Source organism: Hesperophylax consimilis, chromosome 13 (assembly GCF_061612785.1).
Source record: "Hesperophylax consimilis isolate HC1 chromosome 13, BYU_Hcon_1.0, whole genome shotgun sequence".
In the NCBI taxonomy this organism is placed as follows: domain Eukaryota; kingdom Metazoa; phylum Arthropoda; class Insecta; order Trichoptera; family Limnephilidae; genus Hesperophylax; species Hesperophylax consimilis.
In genome coordinates, this window is record NC_142848.1 from 13507736 (window position 1) to 13525560 (window position 17825).

The 17825-nt window shown below is 33.0% G+C and overlaps 1 protein-coding gene across 3 annotated transcripts in view; it reads right to left on the bottom strand.

Moving 5' to 3' along the window:
• The window catches only part of Pde8 (phosphodiesterase 8), a 604329-nt gene that overhangs the window by 126014 nt on the left and 460490 nt on the right, over positions 1-17825 (bottom strand). The window lies entirely within an intron of this gene.

Consider the following 17825-nt stretch of genomic DNA (forward strand, 5'->3'; position numbering starts at 1 on the left):
GGAGCAGTTGGGACTCTAGTGCGGTATTCTATGAAAACTGCTTACGAATTACCAGTCCTTTTTTAAATTGGCACGCTGGCTGCGTAACAAAACATAACTACAAAAGTTCGAGCCTTTTTCCGAAATTGAATATTAGTTACACTATTTAGTTAGACACTTCTAGAAATGTGTTATAATTTATCACTTCTATCACTATCAAATCCCTTCCTACAACCCCTACCTTATTCCGCCTCACAACGCCGCCCAACCGGGTGGTGACATAGTTCCCCTGTCTGTACACTGCACAGGCAGGGACACTCTTGTGAGGTGTCACATAAAAAAAAAAAAATAATCAATATCACTTATTTTTAGCATCGCTATGTCAGGCGGTTCGCTTAAAAAAGAACATTCAGATTTTGCGTAGAAAGTTCCACAATGTACTGCGCTGCAAGCCTTTGCCTTACTTTACTTTTCCGAGCAGGGTCTGGTTATTTCAATGTGCTTTGGCGGTCATAGTATGACGGATGTCGTAGTCTATTCAATGCATTCTCGAACCCTCCTGGTGCCAAAAATATGGTCACATGGTTTGCCTCCAGATCGTCAAAATGATACCCAAATTTCATGTTATAGCAAGATCATCATTTTGGATGTCTACGACTCACGCCTACGCTTTACTGACCGAAGCATACGTCTTACTCGACCCACGTATACGCTTTACCGACCCAAGCTTAGGTCTTACCCGACCCACGCATACGCATTTTCGCCTAAGCATACGTCTTATCCGACCCAAGCATACGTCTTAACTGACCCATGCATACGCTTTACCAACCCAAGCACACATCTTACCCTACCCACACATACTTCATACACGGTGAAATCGTGCGCCTTACCTGATTCTCCCTTGAATCTTTGAGCCAGCATCTACAAACATTTTAGGGTTAATTTAGCTGCATTAGAATGCTTTATTGCATTATTTGAACAAATGTTGCACGTAGGTAATCTATCAATCAACAATTGGACACTTTACAATTTCAGGCGTTTTACAATTCAACATTTTAAGGTTATACAACAGTAATCCCGAGAACATATTGCAATTCAAATTTCAATTATATCTCAATCAACAGATAATAATTTCATAAAGTTGCTCACTGCAAAAAATAATAATAATTTGCATATTCAGTCATCTAAAGTCTTATTTACTTTGGCGTCATTTAGTAAACATTATTATTAAGTGTAATTGACGGACTGCACAATTTTTACCACAAATTTATGTATTTTATAGAGAGCTTTTTCGTTTCCCCACTTATTTTGAAGTAGAACAATAGTAGCATTGACTTTAAAACCATGCAAGCTCATCGAGAAATTTTCAGGCAAACGATTTTCAAGCTGCTATTCGGATGTACCTATACACAAATCGAGCTTGGCGTCATATATATTCATTTTCCATAATATTTAATTAATACTTTTCCTCAAAATATTAGTAAAATTAATATTAGTTTAAAGCCAGTGAATCCACTTAGATTTCTCAATTTATTCTAAATTTTTAGTTTCTATAAATACGGCATATTATGCCAAGCGATCTGTCAAAACTTTTTTGCAAAATGGCAAAATATGCTAAAAATCACTCCAGTGGTTAATATTTATGTAGTAAAAATACTCTCATAATTATTATTAAAATAAATGTAAATGATTGGGACAACACAATATATTTTAAGCATTCTAGAATCAACCAATCACGTGGATTTGTCCTGGGGAGACCCAAAACGTATCGAGCACGTCTAATTACGGAGGCAAGTGATGTTCACAAAAAAAAAATAATATTAAGAAAATACGACGAGGCTAACCTTCATTTAGTTCTTGGTATATAGTAATCGACGACTACACCAAAACTAAATGACGAAAACCATTATTTTTTAAACTTATACTGAAATACCAGCTCGCAGTACGGTATCTCATTACAGATCTGGCCTGATGATGGACACTCGCGATGTACCCTAAAAAAATCACGATAAAACATCCATGTTTTTGAATAAACACATAAAAAAAAAAAAAATGTGTTATCTAATAATTATTATTTGTCACATAAAATATTAAGTAAAACGGAATTGTATAATCTATTATGTAATGAAAATCTCACATCCCTAGCATGGCGGATTAAATAAAATTCAAAATGTATCATCCAATGTAAATTTTCTTTGAAATAAATTATTAAAAAAAAATATCGCGATATCAAATTTTTTTTTAAATATTTTCGCATTTCGGCAATGTATATTATAATGCAAGTGCATGAACAAGTGTTCCGATATATAAGGAATAAACTAAAAATTTAGTAGGAAACGTCCTGCAATCCCGTTTTCAATAGAATTTTAATAAATCAGCAATACTTATTTTTCTCCTTGTAACAATAACCAGTCTATCCCACCGCATACACATATATATATTTTTTTTCAGTATAGGTATTATATATTTTGTTGTTTTAATTCTACTACGGTTATTTCTTTTGCTTTATTTTTCTTATATACGATAAATAGTTGACAACTATTTAATTGCGATGTATTAAAATAGTTAATAAATAAATATTAGACCGAATGTCCTTGCTATCTCTCGTTGATTGTAGGTTAGTGAAGATACGAGGACAGTGCGTAGGTCGTAGGGACTAAAATCCAATTTGTCCTAAACAACCTTAATGAAAAAGGATAAACTTTTCTCTAAATAAGTCGGCTACCGTAGAAACCGATTTAAGGGGTAAGAACTTATTGTTTGTCCTATACAACACGATATCTGAAATAATACAATATACAACAGCACGATTCTAGTGTAAACATAAGTCTTCTAAACGATTTTACATTTAATGTCGGATTTGCGAGCAAGCTCAACAGCATTTTATTTACGAAAAATCAGAAAAACCTTTTGTAGTTCTCGGAGGCATTATTCTTTAAGCAATGTGAATTCAATTAATTTTAATGAGATATCATGTAACACGGATGAAGACATTATAATGCTGTACAATTTATAAAAGAAAATAATGGTAATACGTACAAAGTTACCTCCAGTAACATTTTCCATTCATGTCAAATACCGTGTGTAAGAAAAATGACAACACATTTTTAAAAATACTTCTATTGTGTATGTTTCATCATGAAAAATAACAAAATTAAAATATAAGGGTTGTGAATTGCAGGTAACTAAACAATCTACAGTTATAACTTAAAATGAGAAGGTCTCCTTTTTGCCTTGTCGGCGGATACGTCGATTTGACGTATCCGACTCTGATTGACGGAAACCTTTTGACCTCTCCAGCACGACCTTTTGCCTTGCACCACGGTGGCAGTGATGGATCCATACATACGTCACTCCTGGACACTCTAACCCCCAGATTCCTACCCAACCCTCATACCTTTTCCATTCCCAGAACTTCTTCTCCATCCTTTACTTAAAAAAACTCTTCACACAGCTCTTTGGGGATCAAAGATGACATGGGCCACAAAGACTGAGTTTCTGTGGACTGCTACAAGCAGACGTCAGCATAACATTGAAAACTCCCCAATAACCATTTCCGGAAGTGACATCACTCCAAAAACGTGCATCAAATTACTGGGTGTCAATCTGGATGCTAATTTTTCCCTTAAAACTCAGGTGAACAGAACTGTAAGCACGGGGTTCTTTCAATTAAGGCAAATTAAAGCAGTGCGGAGAAACCTGCCAACAGAGGCGACTAAATTGCTAGTCAATTCCTATGTTGTTTCACGTCTAGATTATTGCAACGGAATATATGCAAGTCTCCCTAAATGTCAAATCAACAAATTACAATCCGTTTTCAACGCCGCGGCAAGGCTTATCACCGGAGTATCTAAATACTCCCACATTTCAGAGCATCTCAAAAATCTGCACTGGCTCAAATGTCCTGAAAGAATCCAGTTCAAGGTATGCTGGATGATATTTAAGTCACTTAACGGAATGGCTCCGGCTTATTTATCAGAATTGTGTATTCCAGAAGATTCCAACTCCCGACAGTCAACCCTTAGGTCAGCAACGTCATCAGCTATCGGAAGGTTGAAGGAACCAAAGCGCACACCAGATACTAAGTTCGGTGAGCGTGCTTTTGCCGTGTCAGGACCTAAAGCCTGGAATGGACTGCTACATGATTTGAGAATGATCGCAGACTCGACAGAATTTAGGTCTAAACTTAAAACGCACCTTTTCAGACAGTCGTATCCATAATTTCAGAAACCTTCACTTTCACAGTTGACGGCAATTTAAATTTAAATTAACAAAATGTAAAAAATACTAAAAATAAAATAAAATAAATAAAAATAATAATTAAAAATAAATAAATAAAAATGATAACAATTAATAAAATAAATCGCTTAGCAACGCTAGTTTAGGCATATACTTTGCATTTGCTCTCTGATTATTTTTTGTAATATCAGATAGAAAAGAATTAGCTTTGATCCCAAAAAATATAAATATTTAAAGAAGAGTATATCAGATAACGCATTAAATAAACTGCCAGTAAGCCATAGGATATTTAGGTAAATAAATAGGATTTAAAAATAAAAATTTTTTGAGGACCCCAGTAACCAAGGTTTTAATGGTATATTTTTATGTTGATAACGTTTTTCTGGAATATAATATATCATAGATTCGTAATGTTGAAAGGTAGTTGAATTGGAAATTATAGATTTGTTATGTCGAAAGGTAGTTTGATTAGAATATTTAATTTAGTCACATTGAAAATTATTTATTGATTTGGTTACTGGAATGTAGTAGTAAAGATACAATCATCTCCAAGTTGTTTTGCAAAATGACAACAATGTCATTTGCAACCAACGTAGATGAACAGGGGATTATTATGTCATCTGTACAGATGAACATGGATAGTCTAAGACCCCAAAAAACAAAAGCAGGTATTCCTAGACAGCGTATGAAATGGACGAACGATGTCAATATGTTCATTGTTCGTTCATATTTTTATGTAACCAAAGTAGAAACAGATATGTTGTTATACAGGAAAAAATTACATTTACTTTTCTCACAAAATTATCCGATTGCCCAAGTAAGCGAACAAAGATTAGCAGACCAAAAGCGAGCTATTTTCAAAAATAATTTAATTTCTGTAGTCACATTAGAACAGATTAAAAGAGAAGTAGCAGATAGATTGCAAAGAGGAAATAATTTAGAACAAATTAACACAAGTAATGTCATATCAGATGCATTGAATGTAGATAGTTTGGATAATATTCTAGTCGAAATGTCCAATGATATTACAGTAGATTCAAATAACTTAGACGTTATTTATAATCTTAGGGAAATCAACATTGCAAATTTAAACTTTGTTGATGAAAATATAGTAGAATTAGCTAACTTACTTCATAATAATATAAACAGATATATAGATGTAGAGCCAACAGTTAGACCAAAATTACCGAAATTGCATACGTCAAAGAAATTATCTAAATTAATTTTTGAATTAAATAACATAATTTTACCAAAAATCATATTTGACGAAATTAGTTTTTTAGATCTTCATACAATAGTATACGCTAGTGCGATTACTGTTTGTAATAAGTTAGGAATTAAATTATCATCCTCTGACGATAGATCATATAGTTATAGTAAACCAGAATGGCAGATCAGATTAGAAAATGATGTAGTATTTTTAAGAAGTAACATAGCTAGAGTAATAGAATATAAAAATGGAAATAGAAGTAGGAAAATTTTGAGACATGCAGATGAAATTGGTAGAAAATTTGGTTATAACATTGATAGTCATAATAATGAAAATATAATCAATGATTTATTGGATTTATTAAAACAAAAATTAGGGGAAAAGCTAGTAGATTAAAAAGATATAATTATACGTATAATAAAAAAAATAATAATAGATTATTCCAGAAAAATGAAAAAATATTTTATTCCAAACTTGACGATAAACAAAATATTATTTCGAATAATAATATTCCATTGCCATCTGAATCAGATATGCGCGATTTTTGGACTAAAATTTGGAGTAAAGATATAAAACATAACGAGTCAACTCCCTGGATAGAAAATGAAGAACTCAATTTTTCAGGCATTGAACAAATGAGTTTTTCTAATATATCGGTTGAATTGTTAACCAAAATTATTAAAAATACTCATAATTGGAAAGCCACGGGTTGCGATTGGATACATAATTTTTGGTACAAACGTCTGACTACTTTACATCCTCTTTTGGCAAAAAATCTTTCAAAATTTGTCAGTCAACCACAAAATTTTCCAAATTTTCTAACTAAGGGCATTACTTATATGTTACCCAAAAGCGAAAATATTAATAATCCCTCTCAGTACAGACCCATTACATGTTTACCGACAATATACAAAATTTTGACCTCTTGTTTAACAGATTTAATATATACTCATTTAGATGAAAAAAATATTTTATCTGAACAACAAAAAGGTTGTCGCAGAAAACATATGGGATGTAAAGAACAATTAGTTATTGATTCTGTAATTCTAAAACAGATTCAAACTCGAAAACGTAATTTACATACTTGCTATATAGACTACCAAAAGGCTTTCGATAGTGTCCCGCACTCGTGGCTGATCAAAGTATTAAATATATATAAAATTAACCCCATTATTATTAGCTTTTTGGAAAATATTATGTCCTTTTGGAATACCAATTTACTTATCAATTTAAAAGGTAAGAAAATAGTAATACCGGGCATTTCAATTAAAAGAGGAATTTTTCAAGGAGACTCATTGAGTCCTCTTTGGTTTTGTTTAGCATTGAATCCTCTATCTAAAATGTTAATTAAAAGCAAGTTTGGAATAAAAGTTAAGGGTAATACAAGGGAGAGTAGTACAATTTCGCATTTATTATATATGGATGACATAAAATTATTTTCGGATTCTGAACAAAATTTAGAGAAAATGATCGAGGTAGTTAAAAACTTTTCAGATGATATCAAAATGACTTTTGGTTTAGATAAATGTAGAACGATCCATATAGAGAAAGGCAAAATTGTAGATGGGGACGAGAGTATATTTAGAAATTTCCAAATTACTAGTATGAAAAGGGATGAGGTTTATAAGTATTTAGGATACCCACAATCAAATAGATTAGACCATAGTAGTATTAAAAATGATATTAGGATTAAATTTCACAATAGGATCAGGAAAATTTTAAAATGCAATCTATCTGCTAAAAATTTAGTAAAAGCAATAAATACTTGGGCAATACCTCTATTAACGTACTCATTTGGCATAATTAAATGGTCTGATACAGATTTAGATAACTTAGAAAGATTAATTAGAACTACGCTAACAAAGTTTAATTGCCATCATCCAAATTCAGCTATAGAACGAGTTAATTTACCTAGAAATTTAGGAGGTAGAGGTATAGCCAAAATAACTTCTTTGAAACATAATCAGGTAGAAATGCTAAGAACTTTTTTCCATAGGAAAGCTCATAGCTCAGAAATGCACAAAATAATTTGCAAGGCAGATAGAAATATTACACCTTTAAATTTATACGATGAGAATGCCAACATTTTTATAAATCCCAACCAGGAATTATTAGATTCCTGGTCAAATAAAATTTTACACGCAAAACACTTCAATTATCTCAACCAAACGTATGTTGACAAAATTTCGTCAAACAAATGGTTGAGTATTGGAGAGTTGAGCGCAGAAATAGAAGGATTTATGCTTGCCATTCAGGATAGAGTCATTAATACTAAAAATTATAGAAAGCATATAATCAAAGATACAAATCAAATTGATGATTTGTGTAGAAAATGTTTGGCTTTTCCGGAAACTATAGAACATATTATATCTGGATGTTCTATATTAGCACCGTCCGAGTATACATTTAGGCACAATCAAGTTTTAAAAATAATTCACCAAAATTTGGTAATTAAACATAACTTGATTGACTGCCGTAATATAGTACCATACTATGAATACGAACCAAATTCATTTTTAGAAAACGAATTTTATAAAATATATTATGATAAAACTATACTAACAGACCGAGCGATTAGTCATAATAGACCCGATATAGTTTTACATGACAAAATTAAAAAAATAACTTATATCATTGATGTCGCTATTCCAAATTCCTGTAACATTCAAAAATCTGTTAATGAAAAAATTAGAAAATACACAGATTTAGGAAACGAAATAAAAAGAATTTGGCATTCTCAGACTATAAAAATATTACCATTCGTTATTTCGGCTACTGGCATTATACCTAGCTCTCTCATTAAAAATTTAGGCGTATTAGATCTATCAAAAAATTTATATATAAAGATGCAAAAGTCGGTCATTTTGAATACATGTAGGATAACGAAAGATTTTTTAAATATTTATGTTGAGGGATCAGTAGGATTTATAGGCCCTGTTAGAAGTACTACCGAGCCGAACCCTCTGATATGAAAATATCTGGAGACGGTGAATTTTTTTTTCCCATTTGATCTCTGGTGAGTTGACGTGTTGTTGTTCTTGTATTGTTTTGTATTTATTTTGCTTATATAATGCACTTACATAATGTTGATTGACTAGATGATCATTTGTGGAAAAGTGAGTGGAAGGGTTAAGTTTTTCCTTTGGGGAAGATTTAACCCGGACAACTAAATCGGAAGTTTAAAAACAATTTGTAGGCTTTTAAGACAGTTAAAATACATTTAAATTAAAATAAAAACTATAGCAGACTTAAGATCATGCGACGACCAGTGTTTTTTGATATAGTGTCCTCTGCGTGCAGTTCTATCTTTTATAAGCATAAACTTTTTAATATAAGTGTGTTTGTTGGAAGTGACTTGCCAGGTAAGTATGTTTTGGTATCATTTCTAAATAACAAATGTAGATCCTAGGAAATAAATTGTACAGCGCCCTTGAGGTGATTTTTCACAAAAACGGCGCTCTACAAATTATCCAATTATTATTATTATTATTATTATTATGGGCCCTAGTGTAAAAAGTGGCTAATGTAAAAAAAGTTTTTATTTATTTATTTATTTATTTAACGCCCAGAGGGCTTTTACATGGTTGGTAGTATACATAATTTTAATTTGACAGATACTTTAAAAGTTACAAAAAAAATTGCATTTGATAAAAGCTATGCAACAAGTCATACAAACACAAGAAACAAAAACAGAAAATTACAGCTATTTGTAGGTTTACATGATGTGTTTAGGAGTATTGTTGAAATAAATGTTTTAAATGATCCAAAAAACTTGCCAAGTTGGTATTGAATATGTCAACATCACCCAAGTAATGATATCCCATGGTGTGAAGTCGTTGTATCGGAGAGTGGGCAATGTAGTTACGCTTATGTGTGCTGCTGTAGAATATTGTATTTTTTCGTGTTGTTACTGTGGGTGTATGTATGTTTATAAGTTGCAGGAGTTCACAACAGTCGAATTTAGAGTTAAGTATTTTGAATAAGAACGTTAAATCGTTTATTTTACGTCTATCTTCTAATGTATGTATTTTTAGAGTATTTAATAAGAGTCTTCGACAAGGATATTTAATTTAAAATTTATAAAACGTAGAAATTTTTTTTGTATTCGCTCAATGTTGTTAATGTGAATTTTGTAAGATGGAGACCAAACTACTGAGTTATATTCAATTAGACTTCTTACTAGAGATACGTATAATAGTTTAATGGCTTGTAAAGAATTAAAGTTTTTAGTTGTTCTTAATACGAAGCCTAGTGTTTTCATACCTTTGTTCACAATTTGATGGACATGATTGATGAAACTTAGTTATCATACTTGTATTCAAATTAAAAGCCAGAAAATATCCGGGTTACCGGCTATAAAATTAAACACTGTATATTATTATTCCTGAAACAACTGGGCCTTAAAGAGTTAAATTTATTTACCAGATGTCTCGAGATTGTAAAAGTGTCAAACTGAAAAGTCTGTCATTCTCTAGCTTGTACTTTTTCACTAGATATTACTTTTATGCCCGACAACCGTTTCGAATTTCAAAAGCATTATTAACATGGAGACAAGAACAGTAATGAAATTAGGGTGCGCCATAAGAGTTTGTACTTTTGAAAACTCAGTAAAAGGAAACTGCAAGTCGTAATAAAATAAAAAATGATATTAATAAAAATATAAATATAAAAACCTTAACCATAACATATATATTTATGTATATATATATATTTTTTTTATACCTTATGAATAAATTATTTTCCCGTTTTCAGTCTTACTAGTTTGCAACAAACATTAAGGACGGGTTGTTTCGGAGAATTTGAACAATTCATCAAATTTCAACGTTCATTTTCGGGTTCTGATAGTTTTATGCAAATACGAATTTACAATGTACGAGCTTTATATTTGAAACTTTACTTTATTTACAATATCAGGTGTTATTATTTGGATTTGACGTTAATCTTAGTAATAGCATTTGATTTTGTTTTTGTATATAGTTATGCTTTATCCATGTATTGTGTTACACTTAAATACATAAATTGTAAATTTCCTTAACAATTCAATCATTTAAAATAATATATGTCATATTTTCGGCAAGTGGAAGATGCGTTCTGTATCGCCCTGATGTAAGAATACCACTCAGATTTAAAACATTGTTGAAATGACGTGTTTAGTGACCAGATCTGAATTGCCAGGTTCTTTCCCACCTTCCTCTTCTGTTTCCTTCCTCTCCCCACTGCCTTCCGCCTAACAACATACACCAATTGGGGATGACTCTTACATAATAGTCTTACTGGCTCCAGAAAATTGGGAGCAATTTGGAGTCTTGTGCGGTACTCAAATGTATATATAAACATTTTATTTTTTTGTTTATTTGCTCTACCCTACAAAAATATAGCAAAAATGAATAAATAAAAAACAAAAAATTATACAGAAATTCTGGTTCATATGACCGATGTCATTTTTTATTTCATTATATTAACGTAGTAGGTAAATTCATTAAAAATACCAGATAATCTAAAATCATGAAAAATTAATTTCTCTAATGGCCTGCGTTTCGTAATTTAAAACACAAATAAATAAATCCAAAATAGATATTTGCTATATCTTGAGACATTTAAAAATTGTTCAGTTTTAATTATTAACACTGGGACTTTGATTTACATTGCATGATCGATAACAAACACGAAACAATCACTGTAATCACATCAAATCGTTAGGTTTGTAAGACTGTTTTAAAGAGAAAACGTTTTGTTGCCCTGTGAAGCGATCCATGGTAAAAAAATTCCAAGAAGCGGGTTTTCTAGTGCCATTTACCGCACGACCTTCCTTTGTCCGTTTCCCCGTAGGAGCCATATCGAAAGTGCAAAAATTTATGGCGCACCTACAAATGGAGAAAAAACACAACCGGTAATGCACAAAGTTTTTTTAATATATAGTACATCTATTTTCAAACTACTATTTTTTTTTGGTTTGACTGAGGTATTAACCTTCCCTAATTTATTTATATTAACTGCTGTAGTCTTATAGAATTTCAAAGAAATGCGTACACGTGTGTCTATGTGATTGCCACCATGTTGATGGAATGCATTGTCATCGACAATGAGTCAATCTGTCGGGTTTTAAGGCGATGCCATACGTAGTAATGCAAAATCATGTGTTTTTGGTTTGAAAATTTGGTCGCCTAGAAATGTTTCAGATGCTTTAATTAAATACTGCGAGTAGAATACATCTTGGCCTTTGAAATAATCGAGTATTTTTTAGATAAATCTTTTTATAAGCCCGAATAAAAAAATAGTGTAAATGCCTATGAAAACTGCTTTAAAGTTCAAAATCTCCTACATACGAACCCATTTTCGGTTATAAGTTTATTGTATAATGTGGAAAATTAAGTTATTTATAAAATGATGGAAAAAAAATTAAATATTTATGGCTGAACATCCACAAAATAAAATAAAAGGCAATTTTTTGCAATGTTTTTTTCTTGCATAAATCAAAACAGGCGGATGGTGTTAAGCGGGAATTTAAACCTTATCGCCATCTACGTAAGGGTTCTTATTGATAGCGCCTAAATTTAAAATATTACACGACGTAGTGCATCGCCTTAAGATCGATCAAATGTCGGGAAGTAGGTTAATTTCCGCTTTCAAGATTTGCTGTTCCATTCCCAAAATCAACTAGATGTATTGTTGAAGTGAAAGTATCTAAGTGAAATTCAAATAGATGTATTAAAAAAGCCGCACCGTTTACAGACAGAAAGTCTTCTTTAAAATATGTATTAAGCTCTGATGAAAATTTCACTCTTCACACCTGAATCCTAATCATCAAAGAATCTTAGCCGAGGTACAATAAAAGTGGTCTTAGAGATAAAGTATGAAAACGTATTTGAGTTTTTAACCTGTTCAAAAAAACTTTGCCTTTTACGCGTTTTTTTCTTTCTAATAAGTTGACTTTTTCTTGATCCATTCCCAACTCCCTTTAATCTCAAATTTTAGGGTGAAGTTAAGCCTTCGCCGCCCTTAAAGGTACCTCGCCGACATTTCCAATGCCTTAATCCTCCACCCGGGGAAGAGTATTACCGCTGTGCAGTCTCCCCTGTAAGCCATTATAAATGCGGTCGGAAAAAATCGTGAATCTTTCTGATTCGACATTATTTTCAACCCTTAAAATGAGTAGCAGAGTAAACCACCTATGTTCGGTCAGATATTGAGGGTATTCGAAATTATTCTGTATTCTGGAGGGCATTACAAGATGCGGAATATAACGCTAAAATAGGTAGACGTGGGTAGGTACTTGCTTGTTATATTAATTGGTAACAGGGTATAATTGTCACTCAGGAAAATTCCTTAATATCGCGCAGCTACTAAAGATTTTATATTATATATATGTATATATATGTGATGAACTCTTGGGTTTTCGAAATATTTATGTAGAAGGAGGTAGCACAACACGGCATAATACCCCAAAAATAAATCTCTATCTTCCGTGTCCATCTCTGTCAAAAATAAGATAATAATATAACCATTTGGTTTATTTAAAATTTTACAATAATTTATTTATTGCACTTTTGTACATATTATATATCAATTTATTCGATTTTTTCGATCATTTGCTCGAAACATGGTAGTCCTACATAGATTATATAATGTAATAACTATTATAATATATTATTTTTAAATAAAAAAAATAATATATGTAACGTCAAATGGTGTTGACAATTAACAATAAAATTAATAAATAACTTTCATTCTCCCATTTTATATTTATCAAAACTTAAAAGTACCATATCGTGTCATGTCTTCCTCGGTCGTCCCCGACTTCTGCTACCATTCACAATTGCGTCATATATTCTCCTTACACTCCATTCTTCGCTCATTCGCTCTATTTGCCCAAACCACTTCGCCCAAACTAAAAGCGTCCCATTCTTAATCTTACTCATTACGCTTACATCAGCCTTGCACTATTTGCGGATCTCTACATCTCTCACACGATCATACATAGTTTCACCACACATACGTCTCAGGGATCTCATTTATACAGCATTAAGTCTACTTTCATCCTTTCTCTGCCAGTTCAATGCCACTTCCATACAACAGGGTAGGTACCAGAACTCCATTGTGGACTGCTAGCTGCGCTTCTTTGGATTTTTTTTGGTTAGCGCCAACTACGTTTAGTCCTCCATTAATGGAGTTTCCTGTATTTATCCTTCTTTCAATATCTCTGTCAGCTAGGGTTGCCAGATGGTCCGGATAAAAAAACCAAACATTTTTTATCACAGTTTTTTTTGGTACAATGTGTCGAAAATCAAAGGGTCCTTTGATAATCATAAACCCCTTTGATTGGCCAAAACAAATAGAGAAAATTACCGAAAATTTGCGAGGGTAAACACGATAAAACAATTAAAAAACAATAAAACTTATATTTATTGTTACTATTGCTAAGCAAAAATAACTTTTTAACATATTTTGCACTAGATGCTACTGCTTTAAATGATCGTTTATTGCCTGAAATTGTATATTTAAATTCAGTGCAATTGACATTTAAATTGAAGAAAACACATAATTTGCTTTTTACGGTATTCACACCTAGTCGATTTCTTTCGCCAGTTCATATATTACCCTTTACACTAAAAACTCTTTCTACGAAAGCATTGGAGACGGGAACACTGTACAAATATTGTACCATTTTCAACAGATTTGAGCAAGTCTTGCTACCACCCGCCAGAATCGCTAACGGCTTTTGCTCAGTACATTATCACAGCCCTTGAAAAAACCATACTGTCCGGTCCAAAACCGGACATCTGGCAACCCTACTGTCAGCCTTCTCACCTCTCGTAAACATACTTCCTAATACACAAATTCATCTACCTGCTCCAAGTATTCCTCATTCACAACTATATTGCACTCTGTTTTCGTACTCTCTCTTTCAAACTTTAGACTTACTTACATTCATCATTAACTCAATCTGCATACATACTTCGTTCATCCTAGACACGATAGACTGTAGATCTTCCATACTGTTAGCAATCAACACCGCATCATCAGCGTCCTTAAATATATATTACCATAGGTTTGTACACAATGACGTTCACGTTATATATATATATATATATATTTCAGGAACATGCCTCCTCATGGCTCACCATTATATTAGTAATCGAGAGATTTTCGATAACGTAACGTTTTCAGGCCAAGTAAAATTATAGTCTCACTGGCAAACCCTTGGAGACTAGGCTCTTATTGCCGTTCATTCCAAATATAACTTCATTCACCGTACAACTTGGTCAGCACAAGAAGATATGGGTAAGCATTTCTTCAACTGCCCTTAACGAAAGAATTAATATTTGTTGTTCTAACCCTCCCCATATTTCACTGTAATTAACACCGTCTTGGCCTTTATGGAATGAAAGTGTTGAAAGTCGGGATAGTAACTCCTAGTTCAGCATAAATTTGTATTTTCCAATTATTACCCACTTGCTGACGTGTACCCGGCTTTGCTAGGGGTTATCCTTAAGAGATAGAAATATACTGTTGCAGACTTTTCTATAGGCCTGTTCAAGATATACAATTCCATTGTACATTACTTTGATCTACCTTATAAGATTTAGCCAGCGTTCGCAATGTATGCGACCTAACATATTTTTTACGACTTTATTACAAACTATAAATATAATTTACACGTATTATACATATAAGCCTTCCGGAAAGAATTTTCTTAATACTGAAAACCCTATCAATATCTGTTGCGTAGTTTAGAAGAACTAAGCGCACAAACAGACAGACACGGATAGCAACTTTATTTGATGCTATTTAGAGATTAGAGAAAACCATCTTTAATATGGATTTACTTTATAAAATTGGTCCTGCAACAAAAGAAATGCCTAGTGATCAGTGATTATATATGATACTGTGGGTGTATTTTGTACATGTTAGCTTTGGGAAAATTAATGTCTTTTTGATATCCAAACTGTATCTTAATTCTCAATTGGCTAATTTTAACGAGCTGTTGACGTTGTATGAGTCCCTCCAACGCCAATTAATTGCCCAGCCTTGGAGGCATGTAATAAAGAAGTATATAAATACCCACAAAATAAATATAAATACCAAAGTGCTAAAAGCAAAATGAGATATTTTAAAAATAGCTTTAATGGAGAGAGTACCTAAACCATACCTACGTTAAAACATTATTTCTAGCCGTAATTTTCAAAAACTGCTTCGAATAAAATTTCCCTTGCAATTAAAATCTATGTAACTCGGTGTTGCTATAGTGATGATGAACTTTTGTTCTACTTGTTTTTTAATTTCTACATTTTTTGTCACTAGAATTTTCTAAAAAAATATATCTTATTTTGTTGACGGCTTCGAATTAAGGGGTGGCATTTTGAGTCGTAGAAGCAGAGTCGCTGTTTTGAGTGTGGTCTGAAACGTGGCTGGGGCGAGCTGAGTGCCTACTCGGAGCCGGGGGCTATTGGAGATGACAAAAGAAGCGAAAATGAGCCCAAACTCTTAAAAATGTACTGTTAACCGTTGGGGATGGCTTTTAAATATTCAAAGTTTACCCGGCCGACCAGAAAATCAAGTGCGTAAAATATTCATCTAAATAATAAAAGTTCAAAATTAAAGCTTAGGGTATCTTTCTGCCATGATGGTTGTTACTGAAGAGTAAAAAATATTAGATACGAATACAGTACAAACGTTCTAACTGCTTAGAGATAGTGGGACAGTGGTAACTTAGATTGGGGAAAGTTTTGAGGCAGATGCGTCGCAATTATTATTAGACGCAACCGAAATTAATATGTTTGATATCAGAATTATTCATAGATTTTAATACTAGCGACGCCGCGCCGAAACGAGATGACTAGGGATAACTATTTTTTGCTTATATCTAAACTTCTCGTGTTGAATAGCGTTAGTTAGGTTGGGTTCTGCACTTATATTTATTTTAATATTATTTTATTAATTTACAATGTATGTTTGCGGTGTAAAAAGAAATGAGATTCAATATACTAGCTGTACCCCGCCACACGTGGTATTGTATGTATGAGTGGTTCCTTTGCTTACAGTACTTGTCGCAACCTGTATAGCGGCGAGCCAGATTGTACTCTTCACGCTAGCCTGGAACGGAGAGTTCTATTTGCACATCACTCCTTGTACACGCAGAAAACCAGAAGTGAACGAACGCCACGAACTGAGCCGATGAACGCCGAAGGCGCCAAAACACATGACAGCTCTGTCTGTCAGTGAAAGCAATAAGCATGGCCCCGACAGCCAAACTGACAGTAGTCACGTGCTCTTACCGTACTGATCGGTTCGGTGATCATCGATTCACTTCGAGTTTTCGGTGTGTACAAGGAGTGATGTGCAAATAGCATTCCCCGCCTGGAACCGCGTTGTTGTCATTTTGATTGCGATTGCTGCCCCACTTTGTTGATTAAAAATAGATGGTGCCCGCCACCTCACCGGTATTTTAGACTGTGCTCTAGAGTACAAAAAGGCTGGGAACCTATGATCTAATATATCACAAGTTTCTTACATATGACTGATGGAATCTTGTTTCAAGGGAGGTTGGAAACCCCTGTACTAGAGCATATGTTCGATTAGATTTATTGTGAACTTGTTACATGTTCAAAGTCTTACTTCAAGTGATGCGACGGACATGTCAACCATGTCATCGTGTGATAGTTGGCGTACAATCAACAACTGCTAACATAACGCATATATATCAGAGGTTAACAAAAAAGTACGAGAAAATAACAAGAATGGATAATACCAACTGTCAAATAAGTGTACTGATAATATCCAATAATTCACTATACCCTTAGAGTTTTCAGGACTTTCTCCCATCTTCTCCAGTTTAAATTCCTTCATGAAAATTCTCGGTGAACTGGTTTTAAGGGGTAAGAATTTAATTTGTTCGCGACTAGGCTTTAGTACCGACGACTGGTACTTGAAATGGACTATATTTTAACGAGAAAAAAAGATCAAGCGATCGTGTTTATTTATCACAAGGAATAATACTAGGAGTCAGGAAAGTAAGCCTTTACCTGTTAATTGTGGTTTTTTTCTTTTGGAGTTGTGCTGGTTTCTGGTAAATTCCGTAGGAACTTATAGTTCCTAGATGTACATCTTATAAACAAAGTTAATGTTAGAGATTTCCACAATACGAACTATTTTACAGTCACCACACGATAATATTTAATGTTTTTAACACGGGGATGATAAATTTGTTTAGAAATTTTTACGAGAAGCGAAAATAACAAGCACTTTCAACGACGACGAAAATTTGAGTAGGAACTGGGATTTGTAATAATCATTATACTGTTTTAATATTTAACAAGGCTAATTATAACGCATATTGAGTTGATGGTGGGACAGCCCTGTCTTAGTGAGTTAAACCAACTTAGTTTCACATTATTAA